The 18,886-nt window shown below is 32.4% G+C and overlaps 1 protein-coding gene across 2 annotated transcripts in view; it reads left to right on the top strand.

Annotated features, from left to right (window-relative positions):
* Positions 1–18,886, top strand: part of LOC126892555 (irregular chiasm C-roughest protein-like) — an 821,138-nt gene that overhangs the window by 211,715 nt on the left and 590,537 nt on the right. For both annotated transcript variants that reach the window (XM_050662121.1, XM_050662119.1), the window contains exon 3: positions 9,835–9,857. The gene's annotated coding sequence lies outside the window, so the exon portion shown is untranslated. The remainder of the gene's footprint in view (positions 1–9,834; positions 9,858–18,886) is intronic.

The following is an 18,886-nucleotide window of genomic DNA, read 5'->3' as shown; positions in this document are numbered from 1 at the left end:
TGTGTGTGTGTGTGTGTGTGTGTGTGTGTGTGTGTGTGTGTGTGTGTGTGTGTGTGTGTGTGTGTGTGTGTGTGTGTGTGTGTGTGTGTGTGTGTGTTCACAAAGAGGGGGTGGCATTAGATGAACTTTTTGCCACAGATATATAACCGAGATATACTATAAAGATTAAATTGAATCCAATTTTATAGTCCTTGAAATTACTTTTCAAATGGTTGCTAGACGAACTTGACTGACATCATGAAATTTAATGGAGTTAATATAAAAAAAAAGCAATTTTTTGGAAAAAGTTTTGGATAATAAATTTTAAAAAAATTTTGAAGCATAAATTTTAATGTTATCAACTTCTTTGGTAGCTCATTTGATAGCATGCTTTTAGTAAGTATATGTTATAAAATGCATTGTTTCCCCGTTATTTAAGCTTGAAAATTTTGAGTAGTCGCGGAAAAAAAATATACATGTAATTACCTATAAATCACTTTGAATTAATACTAAAAGGTTTTTGAAGTAAGGAATTTATTCAGCGAAAGGTTTTGCAAGTAAGAAATTTATTCAGTTTTGATAATGATAACTTTTTTTTAAGTTCCAGTTTTTGAGGTATTTAGGAAAAACTGCTTTAAAACATGCATTTTTATCCACGAAGGAATAAAATCTTCGAGCTTTAATAACTCAAAATGTATCGAGTTATTTTAATAACTTTATAACAAATTTTACTTAGAATGTGCTCTATCGATTTATTTGGTTATTTTTAATAAAATATTTAAAATAACAATTTCACCCACGGGAAGGGATGGCATCCATCTCCAGGAAAAAAAGCGCAAGTTGGCACCAGGTCACTTTTGGTCCTTGGAGTAGGTACCTCTCCTCTAATAACTCACCAATTTTCATGAAAATTGATGGAGGTTCCACGAAATCGGAGGTGGAAACCTTCAGTGACTGCACTATATAGTCCAGGGCCCATCTGTTTTGAGATGGACGTTGAGAGGTGACTCAAATTTTTTTGCAGAAGTTGCTTGAAAATAACTCAAATAATAATATTTGAGTTATCCTCCCTCTCAAAAAGGTCCGGAACATTGTTTAAATAATTAAAATGTCAAAAAGTGAAGGACAAATTCGATTTTTTTCTTCGTTTTTTGATTATAACTTTAAAAGTATTCATTTCCCATAAAATATGTACTAACATAAAAGTTGCGTAATTAAATTTCCTACAATATAGAATTAGTTAAAAGTTGAAAAAATAGTCACCCTTGTTGCAAAATAGCAATAATTTCGAAAAAAAAACATACAAAAACAAGTATTGGCATTTTACATTTTTCAACCATTTATGCTACACTTATGACCTTCATATTTCACCCAGAAAAACTATATGATACAGTAAAACAATACTATAAATTTTATTAAGATCGGTTCAATAGATTTTGCAAAATAAATTTTGCAATCCAGCTTTCGCAAAAACAATTCATTTTTTCAAAATGTTACAGGACTGAAAATAAACCAGATAGCAAGTTGAAATTTTTTTTTTCGTATAGAAGTGTACTGTACCTTTCATTTGCAATTTGCAAAATTAAAATCGATTAACTACCACGGCGTCAGGAATTTTTTTAAATAGATATTAATTATTGGTGCTACGCGCAGGACAGCGGTGTTCGATTCACATGAAGTTGATTTTCACCAACATTTCTTCTAATCTTCATCTAATATATTATTTTCTTACTCTATATTTTGTTGTATTTTAATATTTTAATTCCACAAAAAACAAACGAATTTTATTATTGTTTGTGAAATATTGTTTAAACAATTGTATATGTTTAAAAATAATAAACTTTTATTCTCAAGTTAAAATATATGAACAAAGAAAGTTTTTACTAAAAACAGTGTTATTTCAAAGGATAGAGTATGTGTTTTTATTTTGCAATAAACAATTTTATTTATTTATATCGAAATGTAATAAAAATTAAAATGTATCAATAATTATCAAAGGTCATTGGAATGCCCAATCAGAGCCAACTATCCGGTGTCCTGCGCGCAACACCAATAATTAATGTTTATTTAAAAAAATTCCTGACGCCGTGGTGGTTAATCTGCAATTTCTGCAAAAAAATTTGAGTCACCTCTCAACGTCCAAATGTACTAATATTTTTACAGATGCGCCCTGGTCTATATAATCATTCGACCATTGTTCCATAGCTGTGTACTTATCTTTAAGGAAAAAATATTTAAACAGAATAAACAAACAAGAAAATCTACCGAATAAGATATAATTTATTGCTTGAATAAATCTGCAGTCTTCTGTTTCGTTTATTAAACGGTTTATTTTTTTTTTTCAAATGATGATTTCCTGCCAATTTACACGCAATCTCTGTATTTTGTGGTCTTTTGTTTCCTCTTTTGTATTCTGCCTTGATCTTTTTAAACGCCAAGCAATTATGAAGTAAAAAACATCTATATCTCACAATTTTATTTAGAATAAATTTTCAGTGTATTATGAGTTTTGTAAAAATACACATAAATATTTGAATAAAAAAATAATAATTGATTTTGTACAGAAGGGAGTGAAGTTTTTTAACGAAAAGTATAAAAATATTATTAATTAAACTTCAAGCAGAAAATTGGCTCATACTGAACAGATCATTTTTAATGCGGTATTTATTAACGGCCTTTCGTAGTAGAGATCTACATAAATATAAAATTATTCTGAAGTAATTTCTTTGTGGCATTTATGTAATTTACTATTCTAATCGGGAAATAAGCCACAATTTAATTTTAAAAATAATTTTATTTACGTAAAAGACAACCTTGACGTAAAAGACAACCACATGCAATGATGACAGTAAAATTCTCGTGTTAGTGATTCCGTAGTAACTCACGAGGAAAAAACAAGAAAAAACCTCATATAAAAACCTCGGGATAGTATCATGTTGTTATGTCAATATTCTGTTGTATTCTATTCCGTATGAGACATTTTGTTTTTACTTTCTGTATTATGCTTCTTACTCATTGTAGGGGAGCCCAAGCGGGGATTTTTGCAGTTACTCGAGCGCGTCAGATTAGCATATGGGGAGAGACCTGGTACCCTGCAGATGTACCTCTACCGTATATTGGCTCTTAACACAGGGGAGTTCGTTAAGGGGGGCCCGAAAAAAAAAATCTATCCTTAAAAAAACTCGAAATTGTCAGATTAAGATAAGGTAAGTTAAGTGCATGCAAAAGAGTGTATATTTAAAAAATCTGACTATTTAAACCGGGCGTAAGGAAATGGGTGAGTCCCAAAGTTTCACGAGAAAAAAGCGAATATTTCGCGAAATAAATGACAGATTGAAAAACTAAAAAATATGTGCCCAATATTTTTTAAAAATCTATCGAATGATACCAAACACGACTTCCCAAGGAGAGGGGTGGGGGGTAAATTAAATATTTTTAATACGAATCCCGCGATATTTCGCGAAATGAACATCAGATCGAAAAACTCTAAAATACACTTATTCAGTACTTTTGAATAACCTATCGAATGGCACCAAACACGACCCCCCACGGAGGTGGGGTGGGGGGTTACTTTAAAATCTTAAATAGGAGCCCTCATTTTTTATTGCAGATTTGGATTTCTTACGTAAAAATAAGTAACTTTTATTCGAAACATTTTTTCGAATTATGGATAGATGGCCTTATAATCGGAAAAAACGATTGTTGGAAATGGAAAATTAAATAAAAAAATGGCAAGCGCCCACTAAAATGGAAAACTTTACTTAACTTATTTAAAATTTAACTTATTTAACTTATTTAAACTTTACTTAACTTAACTTATAACCGTATGAGACATTTTGTTTTTACTTTCTGTATTATGCTTCTTACTCATATGCGCAATATTATGTTGTATTCCATTCCATCCGAAAAACATTTTGTTTTTGGTTCTTTTTCTTCCTACTCATATATGTTACTACTTACATTACTTTTTTTCTTAACTTTGTTATTTAATATTCGTTTTCCACAAGATGTATTATTTCATTTATCATCTAATTTTATTTTTAAATTATTAGTGATAGTGTTTTAAACACATTTTGATTGTTTTTTTTTTCGTTTTTATACACTTGTTCTGGTAATTTTGCTTTATTTATTTCTTAAAATTTTGTTTCCAGTTAGCTACTGATCTTTTTATTTTATTTTTTATGTCAGCGCAAGTTGAAAATTGCTGTTTTTTTCTTGGTTTTTGTGTGTTTGTTGTACTCATTTTTATACATAACTTTGCAAGGAGTTGGCATGATCAGACATAATATAATCTGCTCCTGGATAAGTTTTTGCTGCTTTGGTAATATTATTTTTTCTTGCGTCTCCCTTAATTTTTGTTTTTTTTTAAACTGTGTCTATTCTTAACGATGTTTTTTTTTGCTTATAATAAGTTATTTTTGTACATCACGTTGTTATAGTTTTGTAATAATATTTTTAGTGTGCTGGTTATTTTTGTTACTTATTTTCCCTATTTTATGTAGGTATTTTGTATTTAGCATAACCCTAACACATAATCTATTTTTGTAACAACTGGAATTATTGTTCCTTTATTGGAAAAAAAATAACTGTTTCCATTGTGTTAAATCTTTATCCCTTATTTTTATCTCAAATTTTTTTATTTCAACATTTTTTAAATATTTTTAAATCATCATTTTCACCATGTTCTTGTTATAAGAAATCAGTTGTAATTGCCCATACTTACCAACTTTCGTTTGCTTTTTCGTTTTTAAAATACCTTTCTGCTACTCAACATAATTGCGTTCCAGCATATGATATTCCCGAAAATTATCTGCAAAAACATAACCACTTTTTCTTTGTAGCAAACCTTTATTTTTTATTTTTATCTTTTTTTTTAATTTCAATATTTTTTAATCATAATTTTTACTGTGTTCTTGGTATAAAAATCTGTTCTAATTGCCCATTCCAGCTTTCGTTGGTTTTTTCGTTTTTTAAAATTTCATTCTGCTACTCAGCATAATTGCGTTCCATCATATGATATTTCCGAAAATTTTCTGCAAAAATGTAACCATTTTTTCCTTATATCAAACCTTTATTTTATTTTTTTTATTTATCTTTTATTTTTATCTTTTTTTATTTTCAAAATTGTTGAATCATCATTTTTTCTGTGTTGGTATAAAAATCAGTTGTAATTGCCCATTCCAAATTTCGTTTGTTTTCTCGTTTTAAAAATTCCTTTCTGCTACTCAACATAATTGCGTTCCAGCATATGATATCCCCGACGATTTTTCGCAAGAACGTGACCACTTTTCCTTGTATCAAACCTTAATCTTTTATTTTTATCTTTTTTTTTTTTAATTTTACATGTACATAAGAGTACACAAGAAACAGGGCATATAAGAAAGGTATACAGACCTTATAAAAAATTTATAGAAGAACTTAAACAAAAAGATGGATTATTGACATTTATAGGTGAAGTGTCATTAACCTTGAGTCGAAAACGGGAATGTAAAGAAATGTAAGGAAATATTTGACCAATAAAATACAGATATTGCAATAGAGAATTACTTTATAGATGTAGTTACTAAAAGCAAATGAAAATCTCGTTGATTTCAGAACTTATTTTGAACTGGAAATATAATTAGAAAGAATTTTTTATCTGTAGAAACATAAGTGCGATGGTATTGAAGTATTGCAAATCTGATAATTGAAGAATAACAATTCTTTTAAAGATAATATATACAGTCGAACCCGCTTATTAGAATACCGGTTAAAGGAATATCCCGGTTTAAGGAATAGACAATTGAGGTCCCAAAACGTTTTTGCCAGGCTTATATGATCGGTTATTAGAATATCCCTGTTATAGGAATACTTTTTCTTGGCACGACGGCTATTCCAATAAGCGGGTTCGACTGTATTATGTAAGATATTGAGAATGAATAAAATGGTAAATTTTTTAAAAGAAATGAAAAAAAATAGCTACGTGACATTTCTTATACATACCCATTGCCTTTCAAAAAGTATTGGAAACAAAACTCTTCTTTTCAAAACACTCCACAAACCCCAAAACAAAATAACTCCTTCCAACGATAACTAATCTTCTAATAAATTAATATTTCAACCAAAATTTGTATCCTTTAAGCAATGGCCACTGGGGAGATTGACTTGTTGATTTAACAAAAGCCGAAAATTAAGAGACGAACAGCCGCTCTTGCCGATATGACAATCACGTCAGCCGAAAGCGGTTATCGCCAACTGCTAAAACCCGAATTCACTAAAAATATCCACCCTAATACTTGTACCTAGTACCAAATTTAGGTGACACTTTCTACACGTGAACGCATAGTTGGTTGCATACTTAGTGGAAGTTGCTTTTCTGAATAAATATTTTGAAATGCATATTATGTAGTAACGATGGGAATAACTCATCGTTACACCTTTATTTTTTATTTTTATCTTTTTTTTTAATTTCAGTATTTTTTAATCATCATTTTTTCTGTGTTCTTGGAATAAAAATAAGTTTTAATTGCCCATTCCAACTTTCGTTGTTTTTTTCGTTTTTCAAAATTTTATTCTGCTACTCAGCATAATTGCGTTCCAGCATATGATATTTCCGAAAATTTTCTGCAAAAACATAACCACTTTTTCCTTGTATCAAACATTTATCTTTTATTTTTACCTTTTTTTTTAATTTCAATATTTTTAAATCATCATTTTTTCTGTATCATTTTAACTTTCGTTTGTTTTTTTTCTTTTAAAAATTTCTTTCTGCTACTCAACATAATTGCGTTCCAGCATATGATATTCCCGACGATTTTCCGCAAGAACATAACCACTTTTTCCTTTATTTAAGGATGAAACACGCGTAGGATAAATCCTTCTCTGGCATTAAACTCCGGCAAAAAAAGTAAATGCAAGTTGGAAAAGTCGTTTTCCACAAAGGAAAATGCAAGCAATCGGAAAGCGGAAGAATAAAAAGAAAATGGAAAATGAAATATCTTAATTTAAAGCCAAGCGGCGAGTCTACACTTTAAGGTCTCAAAAGGCTTCAGGTATACAAAAGGACTTTTATGGGAAACATCAGCAGTAGGTTTTGAATTTAAATGGTTTTCCATGAATATATTTTTTTAGTCGTAATAGAACAGAAAAGAACGAAGAACGCTTCCTAAATTATTTAAAGTGTTATTTCTCTGTTCTGATAATTATCATATCAAAGAAGATGGAGGATGGCATCAAATGGGATAATTATTATGGAAAAACTATTTAAAATATTTAACAAACGATTTAATAGTGCACTATGTATAAAGGAGAAACAAGATTGAGGAAGAATGAAAGGAAGAGAATACACACACCCAAACTTATATGGAATCGCCATGTATTTCAAAGTCATATTTATTTTATTTGAAAAAACTTGTTATTGTTGCAGAGAATAAAGGTTTTTATTGAAAATAAACAAATATATAAGACAATCGGATAGTACACAGTTTCTCGGTTGAAAGTGAGTTTCTGTGTAAGAAGTTGTTTAAAAAAAACACACAAACAAAAACGATCATACAGACACAAGTGCACATTCGCCACTATTGCACATTGCACTACTATTTTTAAAGATAATAGTTCAATGTTCAAATACGTGGAAGCACGGAGTAATTGGAGATTCGCTTGAGTTGATATAAAGTTTCGTTACATTCCCAAAGAAGACAATTTAAAAACTAGGATTTCGTCGTTAATGCATCAAAATATTTGACAAATTCACAATACCCTAACGACATGTAGGCGCCCTCTAATAATAAGGAAATTAAATAATTGTTCGCCGATATTGCACATAAAAGAGGGCATATTTGGATGTCGGTTGATGGACTTAACTCAAAAACGTTGATTTTTGGGTTTCGCCACTATTTTTCTCACTAGGCGAACCATTAGATTAGAGTGACTACAGACATCATTGAAGCATAAACTGTTTTGAGTGGCCTGATTGCTCACCCGAGCTTAATCCTATAGAATAGTATTTGTGGGATATGCTTAAAAGAAAAATTAGAGCTCGCCGGGATAATCCACAATAAACCGCACTAGTACAAGCTGCTCTTAAAGGATGGAGCAACCTACCACAGCAAAATGTTGATAATTTGAAAAGGAACGTGCCCACGCAAACTGAAGCTTGCATAAGGACTAGAGGTGATAACACTGACTACCACTAAATACAAAAAAAAAATAAAAACAATTTAAACCTTATTCATTTTACATTGAAATTTTGCATGCTATTGACTTTAAAACAACTACTTTCAATTTGTTTGTTAAATACTTTATTGTTTTATTTAATTCTATGTATTTGTTATTAAATTTCTTTAAAATAAATATTGTTTGACTTCGTGTGTACGTTTTTTAAATACGCACGAAATAGTAAGAAATATCAGATGGTTCCATATAAGTTTGGGTGTTATAGTCAAAGCTCTTTTAAAATCAAATCTTCTACAATTGGCCAGAAACGAACTTCCCGATGAGTACTACGAAATACTTGAACAAACTCCCTTAATGTATCGCAGATAAACAACTGCATCCCCACACGCTGATCTAAGAGCCGTTCCTCTAAGGTGACAGATTTGGAACCCCCTCACTGACTGGTCGCTTGCTGAGCATGGCAATTTCTATCTTTCGCTTCTACAGCTTCTGCGCTAAAACCACCTTCTTAACCCAATCCACTGGCAATTCTGCTTCTCCACATACCATCGACGCAATCTCCCACACTCCTGAAAAGGAGGATCCTTCACCCTCAAGAGGCTTAAGCCTAAACAGGGTATAAACGACGAGTTTTCAAAATTCAGTCAAAGCTCTTCACTTAGAATGGATAGAACATGTACAGAGAGGCCCACACTCAGATATGCTGAGAAGGATAACACTGGACACCACTGTGGCCCAGGTGTAGAGGAGGGTGTAGAAGAAGGTGGCTGGATGATGTAGAAGAACATAATAACAATGAGTGTTAAAAACTATAAAATTCAGTTCAAGGACAGGAAGAAATGGAAAAGAGACGAAAGCAGCAAAGACCCACAGCAAGTTAGAAATGACATATAGCTTATGGCATAGGGATTGTAACGCTTAATGAATTAATTAATGTATGGGAGAAGGTAATTACAAATAAAAAACAAAAATTAATTACAAAATAACCAGAAAATAACCAGATATGTATTAGTAAATACTGACCTATCAGTGACTACCAGAGATCTTGACGTAACGAGGGTATACATAAAGAAGTAGATCACTGAAGATATCAACAACACAAACCCCTAAGAAAAAGTATTGGGTAACTGTAGAGACTCTCAACTTTGTAGAAGAAAAACGAAAACTGAGAGACGGCACATCAAATTTAATAGAAGAAGAAATAGAAATAGACACCATAAATAATAAAAGTATAAAACACTTGTACAGAAGGAACAAAAATAATTATATTAAACACATATGTGCACCACCAGTGGAACGTGATGACCGGCAAGAATCTAGAGGACTTTTTTCAAAAGTCAAATATCTACCAAGAGAATTTAAGCCGTAGAAGAGATCATCAAAGATAATAATGGAAAAACCATAATAAACCTTGATTATTGAGTTATCCTGAATTGTAAGTTCTATGGTTCATTGTGCTGATCTAGACCAACTTACTATCTAGTCTAGATAGACTTACTTTTAGATCTTGGTGTCACTTTGAATGTCTCTGTTGTATTTACTATTTGTAAAGCCAAATCAAACACATTATAAACATAATCAATACCTACTCCTCTATCGATTTCTAAAATTTCTGATTAGGATCTTTAAATCTTTAAAACAATGTACCATTTCTATATGTATATTTCTGTATAATCTAATAATCTGTTTCTTTTTTTTCAGATTTAAGATACATACCATAGAAGGTAAGAATACTTTTTATTATTTTTGATAGTACCGGTATATATTGTACAGAATTTATTTGCACAAATATGACACTAAAATGTAAATTAATATTTTTATATTTTATATCTGTACTACCTATAAATGTGGCGTGAAAATACTGTAATGTTTGAAAGATTGTAGTAGATATACCTACCTCCACATTTTTGGAAGTTGCATACGGTCTTACTATCCGCACAGCTTCAGTGCTACAGCAATTGGCAAGATAGCAGAGAGACTCATCAAATCCAGACTCCAAACACAGACAGATAGACTAGGAATAATCCCTAAAGCCTAGTTCGGCTTTTAGCCTTTTATTCTTTGTTCAAAACCAGTGTTATCTGTTATTTTGTTTCTTTTCTTGACGTTTAATAAATTGTTGGTCTGTGTCCATTGAACTGGCAAGAACCACAAGTTCTTATCGAGCAGGGAACCATGTTGCCCTTTGAGCACTCCTAAGACATTCAATCTTTTAACTTCGACTTGGAGTCGCTATAAATGTCATATAAGTATCATGTAAACCATATTTCTCGATGTTACCAATTTCATAAGGTTGCTAGTTTCATGTACTAAGCAGAACGCACTGAAGATGATCTGATATAGACCGAAAACGTTTTGCGAATCCTTTGGGATGACTTTTAATGGTTTTTAATAAACTTTTTTTATACCATTGTACAAACGAAGTTTTTACTTCTGTATGATTTGTTTAAAATTCGTTGTAAATGCCAGAATTTTTATGTGATCTCAACTAAGTCTTCATTTAGTCTTCGTCTTCATTCTGTATCTATGACGAATAAGTTAATTATGTCGTAGTAGGTACATTATATTTTCATAAAAGAAATGTTTCTGGGTTATTTCTTAATAGATTATGAGAACCTTACAAAATCAAATGATTATGATGGATGATTATAAATAATGGAAATAAATTTTCACTGGGTATGATAGCCTCTTAACTTTTCTCGTCTTCTCTCAACCTCTTATACCTTTGCACACGTCGGGACAACGTTCCCTACACTCTTTTCCATGCTGTTTTCGTCTTTATCTATTTCCTTAATTCTCCTCATAAACTTGATGAGGTATTTCGGTGTTCGTCTTCGAAATATATTATGTTCTGACGTCTTCATCTCCTATTCTGCAATTTTGCTTTTTCCTGCTTTCACCACTTAAAATTAATTTTGAATTTTGGATTCCAGTTTTCAAATTTTAACAAAAATTTATAAAATTATTCTCATGTTAGTTTATAATATCTAACATAACCGACAGATGGATAATAACTAACAGCATTAATAACATACCATGATAAGTTACATTCTAATAAAGAACATTCCTTGTTCCACCTGCGGTACTCATTAATGGCGACATATCTATCAATTTTAAAGCAACTAAACATCGTTACTTTTATGTACACAGCATACACACAACTTAAATATAGGATTAATCAAACTTAGAGGTGTGCGCGGTCACAATGAAACTATTTGTAACGGTTACATTTGCAACTGGTTCCTTATTCAGTGAAAGTGAATACAAAAAAACCATTACATCACATTTTTAACTTCACTGAGCTTTTGACCAGTCGTCATAAATTATACACAAACGATTTAACCTTGTTGTGCTGCTTTTGCTATCGTTTCTTCTTATTACCCGTCTTTACCTATGTTCAATATTTTTGTTATTCTTTATAGCCGTAGTATGTTTGGTATCTCCAAGAATTTTAAAATTTTTTAATCCTCCTGCAACATCTTAGTTTCATTTGCACGGCGCCCTCTCTAGAGTCCTTCTCAGGACTTTCAGTACCTCAATCCCCTGAGTTTCTAGATCACTTCACTGTTCACTGCATTAGTGCTGCACGAAGATTCTTAATGGCGTGAGCTGGGCTGTTGTGACTTTCTACTGAAAATGTTGGATCTAGGAGAGCTCTTAGTAGCTCTTAGAATCACCTTTCAAATGAGCTACCACACGACTGCTATTCCCGTTTAAAAAATCATCGATAACGTCATCACGCCCAAATCGAAGACGTCACTATTATGGGATATACGTCAAAAAATCATAATTTAAAAATAAAATCGACCTGTCAGAGCTTTAACTCTGAAAATAATTAGGTCATGAGATAATAGACCGTTTCCACACTTTATGAATGCACTGTATAACAACCAACTAGCAACTTATTCTTATAGTCCCTCTTGCCAATCTCCCCTGAACAGCAGAGCCTTATAGGCCCTAAATTCTCCATGCCATCGTCTAGGTAACATACTCACCGTTTCCTCAAGGAAAATGCTCCATTTCCTCCAGCCAAACTTCTACACTTGGCTAGTAACGAACTTCCTGATTAGTATTACGACGTCCTATAAGGAACTACCCTTAGATATCGCAGATTGTAGTAAGCTACAATCCAAAATCGCTTACTACGAGCTGTTCGAAAGTATAGCTGGTAACTTCTGAGGTGCTTTCTGATCATGGTCTGGTTGGCTTCTCCTATTCCTCCAAAACTAATAACACTCTTAGCTTCTCAGCTTGTTGCATACTCATCTATAACTTTCCCACTCCACTAGCAGTTCTCTCCTCTACTAATTCGCAATTAATGTTGCTCGTCCTCGTTCCAAGGTCCCGTAACATAAAAAGGGAGCAGCTTTGAAGAGGCGAAAGCCTAAGCAAGGTTTCATAACGCTCCTTTCACACCATACGACTTTGACCGTCACGACAAACGGTCGTAACGACAGTTTGTCGTATATTTCATTAGTCCAATACAGCAATATAAGGAGACTTTCACAAAGGACGACCACGACTAACTGTCGTGCCGTTGCTGTTCGGCTGTCGTCCAATGCCACTGCAATGGACGGCGGTCGTGTCGTGCCGTGTTATCAGTGAACCATGGCATTAAAGCAATGCTTGCACGCTTAACGACAGTTAATCGTGTAGTACCAGTGAATCCAGTGGCACGTACATAATGGCAGAAAATATAGACGGCGAATTTTTAATTGCGCTGCTACAAAATAGACCGGTGTTATGGAATAAAACTCTGGATATACCTATATAAAGACAGAAATGCGACAAGAAATGCATGGTGTGAAATTTTAATGGAGGTTAACCCTGACTTTGATAAGCTAGAGGACCAGGAGAAAAATAATTTTTGGTAAGTTGTACTTACTTTATTTTGCATATAAAGCATACTCGTAGATTGGGCATCCCAAATTGAGTTTCAAACCTGAATATATTTATTTAAATATTTTTTTTTTCTGGGATGCGGCCAAAATCTTTAAAGCGAGCATTTTCTTCTTTTATTTTTAACCTGCCGCTTCTTCCTTTCGGTGTTTCTTCGACCAATAATACAACTTATTATATTTATTTATTTTTGTTAGGACTAATTTTATAAAATGGAATTATGTACTTATATTTTTGACATTTGTCATGGCACGCTTCCAACATTAGATACAAATATTTTTGCCCGATTCAATTTGAAAATTTGATCCAATTCACACTTTACTGTCGTAAAGTGTGAAAGCAAGATGAGCACGACAAACGACCATACGACTGTTTGTCGTAACGACCAAAGTCGTATTGCATTCGTTCAAGATTCGTGTATTCTTAAACCGTATTGTTATTAATCTATTTTTACAGTCTAGTCATTCACTAGGTTTGGGTACCTGTATCAGTATAACTTATTCTGGGCATGTGATGGTCAATATTATTTCCTTTGAAAGATTCTGACCATTTTGTGTTATTGTCGCTTTGTATAATCACCTTTGTAATTAGCCTGAATTTTAAAGACGTATTTGTTATAGTCACGTAATTCATGACTATATGGCATTAGTAGAGTCACATCGCATAGTTTAATGTTATAGAAAGTTATGTGTTAGAATTAAATGTTTATATGGGATATTTTCATCGTTTATTTCACGTGGAGACTAGATTTCATTAGAGTTCACATACTTATTTATTTTGTATTTGGTAATATACAGACTCAATTCCAGGTTGGAGGAGACCAACAAGTTCTAGACAGAATGTATTGTTATGATCTGCTTCTTATTAATTTTATATTAATTATTATTTATTTGATTACCTAATTATTTAATTGTCGCAAATCATACATAAAAAATGAATAAAAAATCTCAGGGTGTCTTTTTATAATATCAGGAAAATGTCTAAATTATCTTACGTTATACTTATCTTCTCTCGTGGGAAAAGAAATAAAGCAAAATATAAAATAAACATACAGAATTGTCTTTTATTTATCAAATCGATACTCTAAAAATCTATCAAATCTAAAACCTGTGGACACAGATGTCCGAATGAAATTTCTACCATTTAAATTTATTCTACTTAAAAAAACAATTTATCGGTTTGTTCCCGATGACTTTGGTACAACAAAATAAACAAAACCAAATTATGTATTCGCAAGATTAGCTATACTCCCTATTTACTTTCTGAAATATTGGAATTTTAATTCCTACGCTTTTACTCAAAATTTTAGTTTCCGAACATAAAAATATCTTTCACATAAGTTGACTGACCTTTTGCTTCACTCACTCTGATGTCTTCTCGTGACCCAAAACAGCTCTCCCTCGTTGACTATGTTAAAGGCTACTCATCAAAGCCCTCTCCGTTCTCCAGCTTCAAAACTATCAGCATACCAGCACCAATTCTCCAACAAGCCAGGCCTCTTTTAACCAGTACTCGATTCAAACAAAACTCCAAAAATTCTCTGCTCTCCTTCTCACAATAATACAGAATCAAAGAGGTTCTAATCAAAATTCTAATAAATATTTACAGATCAATATACAGGGTGTATCAAATTTATGTGCCCGCGTTATTTAAAAAAAATTTAATTTAATTTTCATTTTGCCTTTGATTGATAAATTGAAAACACAATAGTATATATTCAGACTTCCTTTATGATCTCCTCATATATTATATAGAGACCACACGTAAGTGCAGAAAGCAATAACTAATAGCTCAAATTGATAATACAGTGGAACCTCGATTATCCGTCTCTCCATTAACCGTGACCTCTGTTAACCTTCAAGGTCCGTACATAAGTTTGATAAGCAAAAATTGAGTCATCAATTTATTTTGTTTGAGCATTGAGATAAGCCAAACGAATGGTCAGAAGCTGAAAGGTAAGTATCAGAAGCTGATATAGACTTGGAATTTGACGGTGGCAATGTCGATGATGCTATTGCAACTGACAAAGATTTGAAGAAGCTAAATTTGAGTAAAGAAGCTAGAGAAGCTGCATAGCACATCCAACAATTCATCGAGTGGTATTCTCAACAAGGAGAAGCTAATAAAATAGATTGCATGATCTTACTCCGATTAAGAAATTCAGCTGTTGCAAAATGTGAAGCAACAGTAAAACAAAGATTTTAGAATATTTTAAAGCAAATTGATGCGATTGCCCATACACAAATCCTTCTTATATTGTGAGACAAAAAATACAAATAAAATTTAAGAGTTGTACTCTAACCTTTTTATTTTTTTTAATGTTCTGTTAACCGTCTTTTCGATTATCCGTCATACCCTTGGTCTGGTGCCCTGACGAATAATCGAGGTTCCACTGTAAATGGTATAGACAGAAAATAACAGTTATATGCCATTCTATTCCTCCACCTTTACTCTGAAATTTCTTGGGTATTAATCCCTGGAATTGTAAAAGGAGAAGTAAAGATTTTAATGTTAAAAATACCATCATGGAAGTCAATTAACATAAAATTATGTGCACAGGTCGGTTTAATGTGTGTAATAACACTGTACCTAGATAATTGGAGGCAATTATAATGTACAAATTACAAACAAGCGATCAAAATATATAATTACTCTAAAAAATATGTAGTTAATACAAAAAAGGCAAATGCGGCAGATGCATGTAGCAAAAAGTAGTAGTCATTATTATACACAAAAAATATACTTACCATAAAAAATTGAGTCCTCTTCGCTGCACCATTCATGTTAGGCAGTATAGTTAACATTCTTTTAGAATAAAGGGATGTACATAATGTGAAATTATTAATATAGTTTCAGGGAACGTCGACTGTATGACGTTAGGTTTGCTGGTTCACGTGGAAATAAGAAAGAGATTGTGATAAACAGACAATATTATAAGTTTATATAAATTCTTACTAAAATCCTGTGCCACTGATCACTGATCAAGTTTTGATTAAACACATATGCCGTTTCACTCGCGGATTAACTGGTTCACGAATTTTAATTATTTTTAACGGTTCAACGGTTATTTTATCGTTGGCGTTAACGGGTTGGCTTAGAATTATTTAAAACTAAGGATTGTAATTATGGGTTATGGGTTTCATACAGTAAAAAATATAAGATTATTTATGAATATTATATATAAGAATACAATTGTATCCTTGTTCCTTTTCGTTTTTTGGGAAATACACTACAGATTTAAACGTACATTTTGTATTATAACGTTCTGACTTTTATTTGAAAGTAATTTTTAAATAAACTATCTGATAAATTAACAAAACGTGATCCTAAATAAACTTATATTTTATAAAGTATGATGAAGAAGTATGGAGTAAATTATGTAATCAACGTGTCGACCTATTACGTAATCGACGATTTTTTAATCAACGGACTTGGATAATTCAACGGTTTCACATTTTTCCAAAATGAGCGAAAACAATATTTACATCGTTTTAAAGTAGATTAGGAGACCTTTGAAATGAGGTATCCGGTGACCTCGATTTGTAATTTAAAAATCGTCGATTACGTCATTGCGCTAACACTGCCTAACACATATAAACCTAGCATTTGACGGCCATTCCAACATTAAAATTGATAGTCTAAGAGCTAGTGAATGAATTTGTATAGTGATCATTCATAGCACACCAAGGCTAAATACCATGATATGGCAGGCATCAACCCTGCACGGGTATCTACCAGGTGAATCGAAAAGTGCATAGTTTAGGGGTAAAATAAACTTTCTCCTGTAAAGCTTAAATTTAAGTATGTGTTTGAGTAAGTCATTTAGAAGAAATGTGTATAATGACAGGCGATTCAGAACAGCATAGGACCTTGCTAGGCGAGGGGAAAGATTAGGGTTTTTTCCTAAAATTATTTCTTTTTGCATCGAACAAAGTTTTTTAGGTTTTTTTAATCATTCCAAACAGAAAAGGTCTTTAGTGCCTTTTCTCTTAGGTTAATAGTTCTTGACATATTAAGCCAAGCGTCCACAGACCCGCATCGTACGCATCGCACGCAACGGATTTTAGTTTGCCTTACAATTATTGCCGATAATGCGATCCGTACGATGCGGATCAATGGACGCGGTTACATAAGTTTCTGTACAAGGCAAACTAAAATCCGTTGCGTACGATGCGTCCGATGCGTACGATGCGGGTCTGTGGACGCTTGGCTTAAGCGATTAAAAATTTAAAAATTGCGGAATCGGCCATTTTTAACCCTGAATCGGACATTTAACTGAAAATTTCAATGTTGCTAAGGTAGATAGATATTCTTTAAACATCGATTGATGAAGTCCCGAAGAGTTTTTTGCAATACAAAATCGAAAACCCCTTTGTTTTTTAATTGCTAATCAAGCGGGCGCAACACTGTAGTATAAGTGAGGACGTTTGAGTTTGCATAAATTCATTATCTCGAGAGTGGGCAAATTTGAAGATAAATCCTCAGACAGGTCGATTTTTATTTTTAAATTAGGACTTTTTTTCATATATATATATAATACTAGTGACGTCATCCATCTGGGCGTGATGATGTAATCGGTGATTTTTTTTAATGCGAGTAGGGGTCGGGTGATAGCTCGTTTGAAAGGTTATTTAATTCTCTATTCAGTAATATAAACGTTAACATAATTATTTATACAGGGTGTGCAAAAAGTTTTCTTCTTTTTGTGTAAATTAATTTAATAAAAAAAATGCTTATACACCCTCTATAAATAATTATGTTAATGTTTATATTAATTAATAGAGAATTAAATAACCGTTCAAATGAGCTATCACACAACCCCTACTCTCATTTAAAGAAATCATTTCTCTTCAAATTTGCCTATTCTCGAGATAATGAATTTATGCCAACTCAAACGTCCTCACTTATAATACAGCGTCGCGCATGCTTGATAGCAATTAAAAAACAAAGGGGTTTTCAATATTGTATTGCAAAAAACTCTTCGGGATTTTATCAATGATGTTTAAGAATATCTACCTACCTTGGCAACATTGAAATTTTCAGTTAAATGTCCGATTCAGAGTTAAAAATGGCCGATTTCGCAATTTTTAAATTTTTAATCGCTTATTTGTTAAAAACTATTAACCTAAAAGAAAAGGCACTAAAGACCTTTTCTGTTTGGAATGATTCAAAAAACCTAAAAAAACTTTGTTCGATGCAAAAAAAATAATTTTAGGAAAAAATCCTAATCTTTCCCCTCGCCTGGCCAAGGTCTTATGCTGTTCCGAACCGCCTGTCATTATACACATTTCTTCTAAATGACTTACTCAAACACATACTTAAATTTAAACTTTACAGCAGAAAGTTTATTTTCCCCCTAAACTTTGCACTTTTCGATTTACCTGGTATATATACCCGTGCAGGGCTGATGCCTGCCAGGTCATGGATTTTAGCCTTGGTGTGCTATGAATTATCACTATACAAATTTCTAGTCTTACAGGCAGACCGTTACTCGGAGGGTTCACTAGCTCTTAGACTATGACGTATTTTACGATTTTTTTAAAGTCACCTGTTTCTGAAATAATGCATTTATTCCATACTCTTGCATCATACTGTATCCGTTGTCCTCCTACGATCTGATTACTGTTATGCAACATATCTGTTGTTTTATAATTGCTGCAATCCAAAATTAATATCATTTTTCCCAGATTTGCGCATTGAAAAAGCCTAGTCTCCATGTCATAGCAGCTGCCTCCAAACTAACAGCATTTTTCCCATCAGTAATTAAAATAATACGCAGCGAATGTGCCGCATTTTCAAGTTGCTGGTTATTACTGAAATCCCTGAATTTACTAACATTCACAGTGAGTAACCG

This window comes from Diabrotica virgifera, chromosome 9 (genome assembly GCF_917563875.1).
Source record: "Diabrotica virgifera virgifera chromosome 9, PGI_DIABVI_V3a".
NCBI classification, from domain to species: domain Eukaryota; kingdom Metazoa; phylum Arthropoda; class Insecta; order Coleoptera; family Chrysomelidae; genus Diabrotica; species Diabrotica virgifera.
Note: the sequence above shows the minus strand (reverse complement) of the source record. Positions and strands in the feature narration are given on the sequence as shown.